The sequence below is a fragment of the Pimephales promelas genome, chromosome 5 (assembly GCF_988280905.1).
Source record: "Pimephales promelas chromosome 5, fPimPro1.hap1.1, whole genome shotgun sequence".
Taxonomy (NCBI): Eukaryota; Metazoa; Chordata; class Actinopteri; order Cypriniformes; family Leuciscidae; genus Pimephales; species Pimephales promelas.
The window spans coordinates 3,199,970-3,215,308 of record NC_142773.1 but is presented as its reverse complement, the minus strand read 5'-3'; the positions used below and the strand labels follow the sequence as shown (position 1 = coordinate 3,215,308).

The window sequence follows — 15,339 nt, the reverse complement described above, 5'->3', positions numbered from 1 at the left end:
GGAAGCGTAATTAGTTCAATACTTTTTAACGTATTTGTAATGGAATAGAATTAGGAATGGTAGCTGCTTTATACGCAGATGATGGTACATTATGGAAAAGGGGAAGAAATATAAAATCTATCACAATGTCCTTAAAAGCAATAACAGAGTGATGTGAATATTATGCAAAATAAGCAATAAAAACGTCAAAATCAAATACCTTTATTTCAAAGAGCAATGTCACCATGAATACCAAAAAAAAAAAAAAAAAAAAGAAAATAAACCCTGTTGGACGACGCTGAGGAGAGATTTCTAGTTGCAAACTAGATTAAAGTGATTAAAATGTCCTCAAAAGTCAGTCAATTTAAAAGATTTACATAATCTGAAATGTATTCTCTGATGTCTGTAAAATATACTTTTATAATAGCATTTTGAACATATGCAGGATTGGCAACATCTGGAAAACCAACCTAAGGACATTTTGAAAATATGCGTTAAGGCCATTTTGAAACTATTATAGTACAGTAGAACATTTTGACAATATGCATCAAAAATATTTAGAGATGAAACTTTAAAGCCGCCTTTCCACTGCACACGACATTTGCATACGATTGTCGCATTTCTCCCCTTAGTGTCAGTCGCACGGAACTTTGAAATTGGTTGTGAAGCAACCGTTACCCTCGGATTTTCACAATGGTAAAATTAATGATTTTAATGAATATAGCTACACAAAACAAATGACCCTCAATACATCTCAAATAAAAACATAGTAGATTTTATAGAGCTAATCAATATAAATATTGATTTAATAATTATAAAATATTTTTTCTGCTATAGTTAATAATAACTGACATTTTACACAAAGAACGTGTACATAAAAACATTAAAGAGTTAAAATATTGGGTAACACTTTACTTGAAGGGGTGTGCATAAGACTAACATGACACCTTCATAATCATGACATGACATATATTATGAATATGAAGGAAGTTTTATGCATGTTTGTGACAACTGTCATTAAGTGTCATTTGCTCAGTTATGACTTTTTAATGCAAATATGACATTGTATGAGATGTCTTTGTTATGATTAACCATCATAACCTGTCAGTGTCTTTGTCATGACAACTTGACATTACTAAGACAACACAACCCGTCATAAACATGACATAGCAGACTAATGATCAAACTTAAAAAACCACCTAGCTTTATTGGTTAACATTACATTAAACTGTCAGGTCGTTGGTTTTGACATTGACTGTCATGAAGCCATTATAACTTTTTAATGACAAATTCAATTAGTACCACTGTAGTTGAGGTCACGAAAAATATTCATGACACAATTATAATGACCTCATGACAGCCAATGTCAAAGCCAACCACATGACAGTTTAACTTAATTTTATGTCAAGTTATGATGTTATGGTTTATGTCAAGGTGTCATAACAAAGACATCTTTAAACAATGTCATATTTGCATAAAAAATGTCATTATTGAGTGAAAGACACTTAATAACAGTTGTCATAAACATGCAAAAACCTTACTTCATATGTCATGTCATGGTTATGAAGGTGTCATGTCAGTCTTATGCACACCCCTTCAAGTAAAATGTTACCAAATATGGGTAATTCTAGCCTTGTGCTCATAGTTTTGATTAGAAGAATACATCACATCCAGTCGGCCAGTCGCATACGGTCTAGCCGCAGAAGTTCAGATATTTCAACGGATCCAAAGCTCAAATCGGATCCGAATTTTCCGCATACGCATATGATCGTAACTCCCCGCAGCTCCCGTACGACTCTCCATTTGAAATGAATGACTTCCGGTCCGACGGCTGTCGTTTGTCGTGTGCAGTGGAAAGGCGGCTTAAGCTAGACTTGCAGGTTACCTCTTAAAATGGTCCTGTGAGGTAGGCTTGTGTTTTTACGTCTTAGTTCTAGTGGATCAGGGAGAGATGACCATCACTTTGGTAGCCGCTGGTCCTCTCTGCAGCATTATTCCAGTGTTGCTACTATCAAACAACAACAAACAATCATAATCATAATAATAAATGAACTATACAATCAGGAATGTACAGTATACACTCCAAGCTAATGATTATAAAGTTATTAATACCAGTTTTCTTGTGGCAATGCTAGACTGTCAAAACAAAGAGAGCGAGATTAAAGAGCTCACCGATCTACAGTATTTGAAGTTCCATTCAAAGTCAAGGAGATTCTTCAGTAGTGTGGCGACGTGTGTATTTACTACAGAAGAGCTTCTTCTGGATGATGACACCTTTCTTCTTGGAAACAACCTTGCCCCTTTTGGCCTTTGTCCCTCTCTCTGGATTTCTACCAACGAAGGGTTTGAAATAAAAATAGTCTGAGATCAGAGTGGGGTTGCAACAACATACTGTTTTGTGTACATTCAATTAAATGCAATTCATTGCACAAATAGAGTGGACTTGAATGAGTTATAGAAGTGACATCAAATAGAATTATAATAAAGCCTATAGTCCAACAAAATACAGTCTTTGTGTGTGTTGTGGCTTGAAATGTACAGTACTAAAACCCTTTTATGCAAAAAAAAAAGCACATTACAGCAAATACAAACACATTAATTGAATTGTATATATCCATATATATTCAGCCTCATCTTAATACTGAAGGTTGAATATGTAGTACTGTAGATTGCAAACACAGCAGCAAGTACCGTTACAAATGTTGGTGTCATCCAACCTTTAATTGTGATTAAGCGCAGATAGCGTGGAGCTCCTGGGGCCTCATGTATAAAACTTTGCGTAGATTTCATCCTTAAAGTGTGTGTACGCACATAAGGCAGAATTTGCGTACGCACAAAAGTTTTCAGATTTATTTATTGCGACTCCTCCCCGAAATAACCATATATGGAGATTACAACGCCTAGTTTTACTATGCATATCCTCATCTGCATATCATTTGCATGATTATTCATCCACGTGATACCAAGTTTAACGGTACAAGACGTTAGGAAAATATGAAATGCGCATGTGCCGTCACATTATTACATTATGACACCTACGTGGGCTGGCCCGGGTCAGTGCATGACGCACGAGTGCTTCGGTACAGCCCACTGTACAGCTCAGTGTACCCTCCTCCAGGGCACTTCATCCTCGCAGACGGAGGGTACCCATGTCTCCAACACCCGCTCCCCCTCGTCACTCCATACAAGAGGCCAGTACGGCACGCTCCATTATAGAGCGTGCTTTTGGGATGATGAAGACCAGGTTCAGGGCCATCTTCCTGAAAGCGCTGGAGGTGCACCACACCTTTGTACCTCATGTAAGTGAATTGAAAATACAGCATGACATCGTTGAAATACATATTTTTTCTAGACCATATCATTTCTTGTTATGTTTTTTCAATGCAGTGTCATCACAGCCTGTGCCGTCCTCCACAACATCTGCCTTGGGGTTGGTGACATCATGCCCCCGGAGGATGAGCATGAAGAGGATGATGCAGAGGATGAGGGGGAGCATGGTTTGGAGACTGTCAGTGGTGCTCCCTGGCGAGACCGGCTGACTGCAGAGGTGTCTGCCCTGGAGGAGGTTCCCATCGAACACGACTACTTGTAACAGGCAAGTCAGAGAAACCTCAAATGAATGTCCATAGAATGGGTTTAAATGTTGAAATATTGTACGCTTTGAATTGAAGACAAGTTAATTTATTTTATTCTTTCCTTTTTTTAAATTATCTCAGTGAGATGGCAGCCGTTGATTGAGTCAGCCCTGCAAACCTATTGAAACAACTTAGTGGAAAGTGGAAATATGCACTCAAACACTCTGGACTGGAGCCCATCCCAGATGATGTTCCACCAGCAGGAGGTCTTACCAGGGTCTCTATTGTGGAGGCCATCCTGGCCCAGCAGTACCATCAGGGTCTACCTGTTCAGCTGAAAGCATACATTTTGTTGTTTTTCCAATCTGTTTTATGTATCCTTAAATTGAATTGTTTTCCTATTGTTGTAAATATTTGTGAAAAGAACTTGAAATAATTTTCCTTTTTAAATGCAAAAAAAAAAAGTATAGAAGTCAACAATGTTCAGAAAAATAATACTTGTTTTATTTCCTAACGTAAACTTGCATAACAAAAATAAACAATTTACAAAAATGGCCTTGCCTCATTTATAAATAACTTAAATTACACATATCAGTGACAAAAAACATAAAAAAAATAAATTATTGTTTTTCAATCATTCTCTCAAGTAGAGAAAAGAGTCTGTCCATCCGCTCTCTTGTCTCTTGGGCTCTCCTCTCCTCCGTTTCCCTCTGAAACCTCATGTCCTCCCTGATAAGCTCAATGAGCTCATCATTGCCTCTGCCTCTCCTTCTGTTGGCTGGTGCGGCCGCGGCTGGGTCAGGGGCTGGGGCTTTAACTTGGTCAGCCACTGCTGAACTTGGCCCATGCTTGTCCTCAGGGATGGAGGCAATTAGGACAGGGGGGTTGTTGGAAGGCCTCTGTCCCAAGACCTCATCCATGTGGACAAACCAGGGCCAAGTTGCAGCAGTGGATTTCCTGCTCACCCCCTCACCAGTCCCAGGACACTTGCAATGCTATAAAGCAGAGCCACCATACCTGCTGTTAACAAGAACACCACAACAACTTTTTTTTTTAAAGTTGTCCCATTTTCTTTTGGCCTGCAAGGGAGTGACCTTCCCTAGCAGGTCCATTTCCTCCAGAATTCTCCTAAAAAAGGAGAAAAAGAAAGACTTACGAAAAAATATTAAGACAGGGGTGCAATCTTAACATTAGAAAAAAATCACACAGCAATACATGCATACAAAGTACCCCAGAAATTATATTCCTGGATCATCAAGTTTGCTTAAAAACTAAGTGAAAGACCTTATTGCCTTAACTTATTCTTGTCTCATTGCTGTGGGCTTTGTACAGGGTGAGGGCTAATTTTTGCATACAAGCTATTGCTAGTGGAAATATTACAAATGGTTAATGATTTTACCTCCAAGCCACAGTGGCCGAGTTTTTGGCCCCTGTGAACAGATGTTCATTTTCGGCCCGTAATTTGATAAATTGAGCGGTCTGCTCCTTGGTCCCTGAAACAAAAAATATTACAACAGGTTTAGCCTCAGACCACCTGATAAATGAAGCTGCAGGTTTTTTTTAAGAAACTCCATGAGGTTAACACTTGTTTTGCTAGCTATTTCGGGTAAATTAAATAATGTTTTGCAGACACTGCTATGTTCACAGGAATGTTTATCTACCACATTTCAGCTGGATTTGTGCTGCGGTTTTATTTAGTTGAATATACCCTCCTACTTGAACTTCACTGCAAATTTTTTTAAAAATATTTTGTCTTGTTTCTAGTTCAAACATCTAAAACTTCTTAAAATCAAGAAGCATTTAGCCTACTAGACAAATAAAACATTTCTTGTTTTGGGGAAAAATAACTTAAAATTAAGTGAATTTTTGCTTTTAACAAAACCATAATTTGCTAATGGGTTAAGCTAAATAATCTTAAATGAAACGATTATTTTACTTACACCCTTTGGCAGATATTTTTTTTTTAATTAAATATATACTAGAAACAAGACCAAAAAACTAAGCAAGAACAGCATTTTATAATTTAGCTTCATTTAACTATAGGGGTTCAGGGCATGGTCCACATGCCTTATATATATCGCTAGCTATTTTAATAAATGAATTCACAATACTTACATTTCATTTATAACCTGCCATTTGCACCTCGTCACCTGCTCGTTACCGGCATGCTGTGAATTCTGGGGAAGCGTAGGCCGCGAAGTGTCCATTTTTGTACACTTCGTTTGTCCGAGAAACATTTGAATGACATACCAAAGTTGAGCAGCCTTCGTCGCGCCGCGGTGACGCAAGTGGCTTTCCAAGCGTGCAGAGTTTGAATTGGGACAGTCTTCTTAGCACTGCTGTGACGCAATCTGCTTTCGAATGCGGCCTCCGAAGGGTGCAGTGTTTGAATTGGGACAGTCTTCGTCGCGCCGCTGTGACGCAATCGGCCTTCAAACGCGGCCAATCGGCCTTCAAATACGGACTTCGAAGGACACAGCCTTCACTTTGGGACACAGCTATAAAGGTCATTTATCAGCTTACATGTAGCTTCCTCTGAGCCCCACAAAATAATTTACACTACTTTTTTCACATATGTTGTAGTCCTCCCCAAAACTAGTACACACCTTAGGTTTCTGGACACTTAAGACTGGTGGAGTCACCCTTTAAAACACAGGGCTAGAAAGAAAAAATAAAACTTACATCTGTAAGAAGGATCAGCCCAGTTAGGGCCTCTCCAAAGTGTGCCATGAGCAGCTGAACAACACAAAGTGCCATCTCATTATCTTCACTATTAGAGAGGATATCATTGACATCTTTGTTGGTAGGTTTTCCCCTGAAGTATTCTGTGATGGCTCTTCCACATTCCATACTTTCTGTATTTTGTCCCCTTCACAGTCACTTCATTGGCTATCAGAGTGTTTGTGGACTCAAAATTGTGATGTGCAACTGCTTCTATGATTGCATCATTGTAGTCATCTGAGGAAAACTGTGTGCCCCTCTCCAGTGAAGAAGACACCTAGAGGGAAGAAGGTCACTCCTACGGAAGCTGATGTCTCTCTGCAAGAGTAGAACATGGATTCTTAAAGTTGCGCAATTTTCTCAAACACTGCTTAAAATATGTATGTTTGCTCTCGAATCTTAAAGTCCATAGGCGAATATGTGGCCAAACTGGATAATGAGCTCAGGGATAATGACTGACATAATGATGTTATGGCTTCAGTGGGTTGTCAGGAAAGGTTTGCATTTGACAATGCAAATATTCATCAATCAGAACTCTTAGGTAGGCTATCTGGCCATTTCAAATTGCAGGTGCACAACTGAGGTCCACAACCTCTCTAAGTTGCAAAACCAACTGCCATACTTTGTTGTCACCTGAATTTTGTACTTTGTCTCCGATCAAAACATGCAACATTCTCAGCTAAAGGGTTAGTTCACCCAAAAATGAAAATTAAGTCATTAATTACTCACCCCCATGCTGTTCCAACCCCGTAAGACCTTCGTTCATCTTCGGAACACAAATAAAGATATTTTTGATTGAATCTGAGAGCTAGATCACTCCTCCATAGACTGCCTAAGGGACTGGCTCTTGACGGCCCATAAAGTCATTAAAGAAAAGGTTTAAATATTCCATGTGCCTACAGTGGCTCAATTATAACTTTATCAAGCGACGAGACTACTTTTTGTGCGAAATAACATAAATAACGACTTTATTCCACTATTCCATTACTTCCTTATGGGCGCATGTGCGAGAACTGAGACGAGGACGTTCTCATTCGTCTACTTCTTGTTACCGGGTGCTCACCGCTTAGGAGTTTTACCGCCACCTACCGTATAAAATGATGATCCATATATAAGGCGCTCCGGATTATAAGGAACACTGACGTTTTTTGAGAAGATTAAAGGCTTTTAAGTGCACCTTATAGTGCGGAAAATACGCTAATTGAAAAGCGTATGTACAGCGCGCATCTTCCTATGCTTGTAAACAGAAAGTTTTGCGCTTCCAGCTATATCAGCACATCATCTTATACGGTAGGGGGCGGTAAAACTCCTAAGCGGTGAGCAGCCGGTAACAAGAAGTAGACGAATGAGAACGTCCTCGACTATATAATAATGGAATATTGGAATAAAGTCGTTATTTATGTTTTTTTCGCACAAAAAGTATTCTCGTCGCTTGATAAACGTATAATTGAGCCGCTGTAGGCACATGGAATATTTAAACCTTTTCTTTAATGACTTTATGGGCCGTCAAGAGCCAGTCCCTTATGCAGTCTATCTAGGACTGATCCAGCTCTCAGATTCAATCAAAAATATTGTATTGTATTGTATTGATTTTTATTTAAAGGGACCATGTGCAATTAATAACATAAATGTAAACATTTGATGCATTACACCAGAGTTAGCCTTAGGCTAATTTACATCTGCAGTCCCCCGGCACAAATAAATACAGATACATACGACACAAATTAAAATATCAATACTATTCAAGAATATTTGGCATATCAAACATAAAACATCCAACATTCTTCAAGAGCATATAACATGTACTTAATAACCTCACTGACACGCACACACGCACGCGCACACACACACACACACACACACACACACACACTCACACACTAAAATCACAACATACAACGATATGTCCACCCACAACCCCTTCTCAACCCTATAATAAAAAGGTAAATGTGACTGAAAAATAATTTTACTTAATAATAAATTAGTGGATACATTGTTGCGAAAATTTTAAATGTTTTTTTATATTATCTTTAAAGTGCCCAAACGAATCAGATGTTTTTATATTGTCTGGAATTATATTCCATTGTATTGCAGCTTTGATAGAAAAGGCTGTCTGCCCAAATGCTGAATAGCGAAAGGGTACAGTACAGCTATATACAGAATCTAGTCTAGTGGTCCTCACAGAGCCACGGTAACAGATAAACTCACGCAAACATGTGGGGGCCAGACCTTTTAAAATTTTATAAACTGTGCATAAATTTGAGAACAATCTAAAATTTTCAAAAGTTAGTAGATTATACTTCTGAAGTATGTCACAGTGATATCTTTATTCATATTCCGAAGATGAACGAAGGTCTTACGGGGTTGGTACAGCATGGGGGTGAGTAATTAATGACTTAACTTTCATTTTTGGGTGAACTAACCCTTTAAGGTGATAACATCTCTTTGAAGCTCCCTAATCAAGATGGTTCTCGAATACCCGCTGTCATTTCCACGCTATAGGTGATTAACGTGACTCTGTGATACTTTTAAGATTGTAAGGAATTGAGTGTATGATAAATAAGCTCTTTTAAGTGAAGGAACATTTCAATATATCTATATTGGAGTGGCAGACTATAATTTCTTACAAGAGAGAGTGTTTGCAGAATGGTCTTAAAGGAACACTCCGACTTTTGGGGACTTTAGCCTATTCACCTTACCCCCCAGAGTTAGATAAGTCCATACATACCTTTTTCATCTCCGTGCGTGCTAGCCTAGCTTAGCACAAAGACTGGGTGTGAATGGTTGCAGCTTTCATACTAATCCAAATGAGTGGCAAAATAACGCAAACATTTTCCTATTTACATGTTGTGGTTTGTATAGTCACAGAGTGTACAAATAACAAAGTCAAATGAGACACAGACATCTTTTAACCGTATAAAACCTGGGAACTATTCTCTGAAGGCGAAGCACTGCTACTTTGACGGAGTGATAACCGCATCACCGGAGACACGCCGTGGTGAGGAGCGGAGAGTTCGCTCGGTGTTTGGGTAACAGAGTCAGCAATTTATAAATAGTAACAGCGTAGTTTACAGTCATGGGTTTTCGCTCTATTGTAAATAGCTGTGACAGTAAACAGGGGAGGTAATACCATGTTTCACAGAATTCCAACTAAAAACGCTGACTGAATGAAGAAATGGCTAACTTACTCTGGATATTTATCCAAACACACCTAAATAGATTATCATGGGACATTATGTTTGCTCGGTACATTTCAATGAGGACGACTATTTTGAAAAAATGGAATTTGCCACACAGACCATAATGTGCTGAAGGATACGGCCATCCCATCGATAGCACAGACAGGACAAGTGGATCACCTGCGGCTGAGGTAAGTGTTCCGTTGTTTTTAGATGACCTATTGTAACAGTGCCATTAGCCAGATCTAATGTAACGTTAGTGACACTATTATATGATTAGGGTATGAATATGTTTTTATCTTGATGCGGCGCGGACGCGCTTGGAAAAAAACGAGCGCGTTGAACTTTGCACCCTGCGCGCGGCGCGCCTAGTAGCCTAAATTTGAAATAACCATGGAAATAACGAACTTGAGCGTGCAAAAGGGTACAATAGGCTGTGAGTTCATTGTGCAAAAACAATTTGTGCTATTACTTTCCCCTTGTTCTGTCCTATAGGCTAGTAATGCAATACTGTATATTATATACTGTTGAATACATTTGGTTCAGCTAATAAATTGCGTTTAAAATATATTGATTCCTGTAATAATAATTATTTATTCATGTTCTGTGATATTTATAAATCTGGATGCGTTTTCGGTTGGAATTCAATGAAACATCATGGTACTCTATTACCTGTTTATTGTCACAGCTCATACAATAAAGCAAACACCCATGATAAACTATGCTTTTCTATCTAACGTTAGTAATTGCTGACTCTTTACGCCAACACTGAGCGAACTCTCTGCTCCTCGTCACGGTGCGTCTCAGGTGATGGTTATCACTCTGCCCAAGTAGCAGTGCTCAGAAAATATAGTATTTATACGGTTAAAAGATGTCTGTGTCTCATATGGCCTTGATATTTGTACACTCTGTGACTATACAAACCACAACATGTAAATAGGAAAACGTTTGCGTTATTTTGTCACTCATTTGGATTAGTATGAAAGCTGCAACCATTCACACCCAGTCTTTGTGCTAAGCTAGGCTAGCGGTGGGTGCGTCAAACAGACTTATAGCACGCACGGAGATGAAAAAGGTATGTATGGACTTATCTAACTCTGGGGGATAAGGTGAATAGGCTAAAGTCCCAAAAAGTCGGAGTGTTCCTTTAAGACAAAAGACCTGACGATGCACCTGCAGCTCATCTATTTATAGCCTCGTGTTGGGGGTGCACGCTGATGATGTCATCGACCGAGGCTATATTACCTCCGGGTCAATTCTATTGACGTGTTACACACAATATTCACAGCTGGTCACGTTTAAAGACGTTCCCAATGTGCTGAGCAGCACAGCATCGATTGTAGCTTTCGAAAGGGAGCAAATGATATTATAAATGTTGTATGAAGTTATTTAATATAACCTCATACTACATTTATGTGATTTAGTTACATTCAGACATCATCTATTTCACTAGAAAAAATTAAATGCATGCAAAATTTACATTACTAAAAAAGGCATTTTTATTAAATAGCATTCACAGTGGTCAGAAATGAAACAAATTCAGTGATTCTTACTGAGGAGATCTTGCTTCTCTCGCAGAACAACCTTTGCCATCGAGGACCTCTTCATCCACTCGATGACGGAACGGATCTTTGCGGTCCACTGAGTCACTGCAGTAAGGGAGTAGAGACTCAGTGCTGCAAGATTGAGTGTGTGAGCAAAGCAGCCCATTTTCACAAACTTTTGTCTTTTTATGGCTATGTCCATATTTGCTGCATTATCTACAGTAGCAGCCACTACTTTGTCAAAAATGCCATATACTTTCTGGATGTCGCTGATCTCCTCTGCCACGGCATGTCCGGTCTGGGCTGTGTAGACAGCTTTGGTTTGCAGCACTATTTGCTTCATTTTGCCCTCCACTAAATAGTGTGCTGTGACAGTTAGATAGTGGTCTTGAGCAATGCTAGTCTAAGGCTGCATTTACACAGCAGGTCTTGATGCCCAAATCTGATTTTCTGACTATATCTAATTTTTTTGACGACCCGCTTACATCATCTTTTAAAAGTGACCCGTGTCCGATTTTTGCATTTACACTATTCACTGCTGAAACTACCAAATGTAGACGTTCTGACCCGGAAAATTAAGCAAAACAGCACGAAATGCAATGGATGCAGATGCGAATAAACTATCCAGTGTTTTTCTTTCAAAGTCATCAAAACACTGGTCTTGTACGGTGGAGAACAAAAGAGGAGAGCCCTTGTTGGCACTGGAGCCACTAGCGCTTAAAACCGTGCCTTCTCCTGAAATGTCTTCAAATACGGATTTATTTCTGTAACATTAACAACCCTGCATTTTTACCTGCACTCTTTGCCCCAAACACTCAAAAGACATGAAACCTCCGCATGTGTGTATCCTTTGTCTTCCATAGCGCCTTTAATCGCACACTTTTTTAATGATGTACAACTCGCATTTACTGGGAATATCTGATTTGTCTGCTTACATGACACACGCAAATGCATGTATGCGATTCATATCCGATTGATTACCACATATGAGTGAGGCCTGAATCCGATCTGAGAAAATCGGAATCCATGTGTTTTTTTTTCCTGCTTACACATTCACCGGTCATCTGTGCCACATGAGAGGAAAAAATTGAATTTGGGTCACTTGAACCATGCAGTGTAAATGGGACCCAAGAGTCACAAGTAAGGGCAACTGAGTGGACATCAGCAAGCTTAGACATTACATTAGATTTTTCTATCTTGTACTAAGTTGGGATTATCTGATTTTCCAAATAGTCTCTGGCAGGGGCGTGTACTTGGGGTTGATAGAACGTATCATATCCCCATAACGATTGGACCTAACTTTAAAATTTTCATTTTGAGGTAAACAAATCCTTTAACTCTTTCATTAGCGTTAACCGTTACCTGAGCGTCAGGGATTCTACGTCAGAGAAGGGATGCAGTCCCTTACATGCAGTAACTTTTCTGTGGCACTCTTCCAATTTCTCCGCTAGCATTTTCCCCTGCTTTGCTGCAAAGCTGAATGGAGTTTCACACCGAGTCTCCACCGGTTTAGGATTAACAGGAGTAATAGTAGGACTGCTAACGTTACTAGCGTGGGCAATTTGCGTAAACCTAAATTCATCTACGAGGGAAAAATAATTATAGTAATGTTGTTCTTCACCACAATTAGCAATTTGGTCAAGTGTTTTGTTACACTACATACAATACATCAATCACTTACCTGATTGTGACGAGGTAACGTTAACATTGGTTAGCACAGGATTGCCCGAGGAGGAAGAGACAGTGGATCTTCGCAGCACGTCGAAACACATTCGTATTAAACAATTTGGTACGAGGCTTTCGGTTCGGTTTTCGGTACGAATTTTTAAACCGAAGGGTTCGTTGCACCATTTTTCCTGCGGACCAACGGTTTTATTTTGACATTATGAATACAATTGCTGCCCTCAAATGTTAATCTGAACTAAAATAAACCTTTGTTTGTAACTACTACAATATTACATTTCATTGTGTCCAAGGAGCTGTTTTGTTTTATATGCTCCTAAGAAAAGTCAAGTATAGCTCCATCATTGCTCAAAGTAAAAAAATATCATACTTTATGATGTTAGTTTAAAAAAAAATATAATTTAAAAAATTATATCAAGGACATTTCTCTGGCATTTATTTATTTTTACTGTATCAAAAAACGTACCAAACTGTACCGAACCGTGACACAAGTGTATCGTATCTAAACGAACCGTGAATTTTGTGAACCGTTACACCCCTACTGGTTAGCTATTAAGTTCTGTATCAATTACTTTTAAAGTTATGCAGTTTCCTTGCACACTGCTTAAAATATGAGTGCTTGCTTTCAAAGCGCAATGTCCACAACCTAATGAGGGGACCAAACTGAAGAATGAGTTCTGGGTAATGGACAAGATAGTGGTGTTTGGGTTTAAGTGTCTTTTCTGGGAATGTGGCAGTTCTTAGCTGGATGTATTCGTCAATGAGAATCTTGACGAATCCATGTAGGCTACTTGGTTGGTATGGATCTTGGGTGCACATATCAAATCCATAATTTTTCTGTTAGCTTTAAACACAACTGCCACCTCATCATCAAGTGGATTTTTGATTCTGTCTCCAACCAGAATAGGAAAGCAACATAAGTGGCACCAGTTGTGAGCAGCATGCCCTCCCAGCTTCTCCGAATTAATTTTTACCTCACATGGCTTGTTATTTGCATCACTGCCTAGGTATGTGGACTGTGATATAGTCTGATTCAGTTGACCATACTGTAGGTGAAGTGTTTGCCCACTGTCACTAAGTGCTTAATGTACATAGCAAGATCAAATGAAACAACCCAAAAAGGTCATGACCCAGGCATGGATGGAGCCCTGGCTGGGAAACAAGAAAATATTTAAACTGATTGAAAATTTAGTCAAATTTTACTTTACCGTTCATTTCCTGATCCACCTATGCTGCCACACTGTTTTTTTTAACTGTCTTTGGTTCTTTTAGGACCAGATTTGCAGGGGTCTGTTTGAAAAGACACTCTGTCGATGACACAGTACCGGCAAAAATCTGTACTTTCAACCGAAGATTTTAGTAAACCTACCAACACTGTGTGACTCCAGATTATCTCCAGGAATGGCAATCACAGAGTCTTTTATCTTCTCAGCACCATATTCAATTCCATTTTCCTCCATTGCTTTTAAGTCACTGACTAAATTGGAAAAGTCAAGTCACATTTATTTATATAGCGAAAACACTTTTTCTTGTCCAAAAAATTGGAAATCCTCTTCTCTGCACAACATAACAAGTTTCCATGGATCAATGGAAGACCTGTTGTGTGGTGCAATCTCTGCAGTCATGTACATGGCCAGTTTTTTGTGTTTTTATCTGCCTTGCCCAGTGGGTTCGCAACTTCGAAAGAATCCTGGTACAAGATGAGAGACAATGAAGATGGTAAATCTCGTAAAAGTATATTCTCTTTCAAGTTTCTACCATCTCTCACATCTTCCAGAACATCAGGATTTGTTTCTGTGTCAGCTTTAGCTTGGGCATACTGCTCTTTAACATAGTTCTGAGAGAGGAGTGATTTTATTGTATCCTTGATGGGCGTCTACTGGTAGAACCACTCTTTGCCTTTAGCATCAATGCCCAAATAAGTCTGACAGGCTCAACATAGCTAAATCTGCTCTTAAAGGTCATGGGTTTGATCTGTTCTAAAGTCTCCTTCATTGCACATTTTCAGAAGGTTATCTTTTGAGAGATTATCAAGGATCCTCTTAATATCACTTTCAGGCACATTCAGATTTGTTATCTCCTCATGCATCCTAGAAAATATATGAGTCAAACCAGTGTTGTGCACCTCTTGTATTTCCTCTATTATGGTCTGAATTGTACTGGCTGGTAACAGAATTTTAGCCTGCATTCAGAAAACATGGCCAGATTGTTCATAAAATCATCTGTGTCCACTTCATCATTTGTGTTGTCATTATCATCGTCAGAGGCTGTCTCAAAAGTGTGATCTAGTTCACTATGATATGGAGGCACAGGTGATGTTTGTACTAGCACTGGTGATAGAGCTTTGGCTAATACGTGGAGAACTAGATCTACTCTTGTGTTTTCGATTTAAGTGTGAGGCAAAGGTTGAACGGACACAGATATGTTTTAAACAATTAATATAAGGGCAAAACACTTTTGTGCCATCTTTAATAGGCCAATGAAGATGTTCACATAAGCTTTATAATTTGATGACAAGTAGTTACAACCTTCAACTGTAACGAATAAACTTGGAAGCAATAGCGAGTTACTCAAGTGTTTATTAAAATGAACAGAAAAAGTCAAAGAGGCAAATCAGGCTAGCGGCGCAGGGACTCGATGGTCAGATGTAACAGGTGC

General features: G+C 39.0%; 1 pseudogene; it reads right to left on the bottom strand.

Moving 5' to 3' along the window:
• Positions 1-4,044: 4,044 nt before the first annotated feature.
• On the bottom strand, positions 4,045-11,341 carry LOC148978820 (uncharacterized; annotated as a pseudogene).
• Between the last annotated feature and the right edge of the window lie 3,998 nt (positions 11,342-15,339).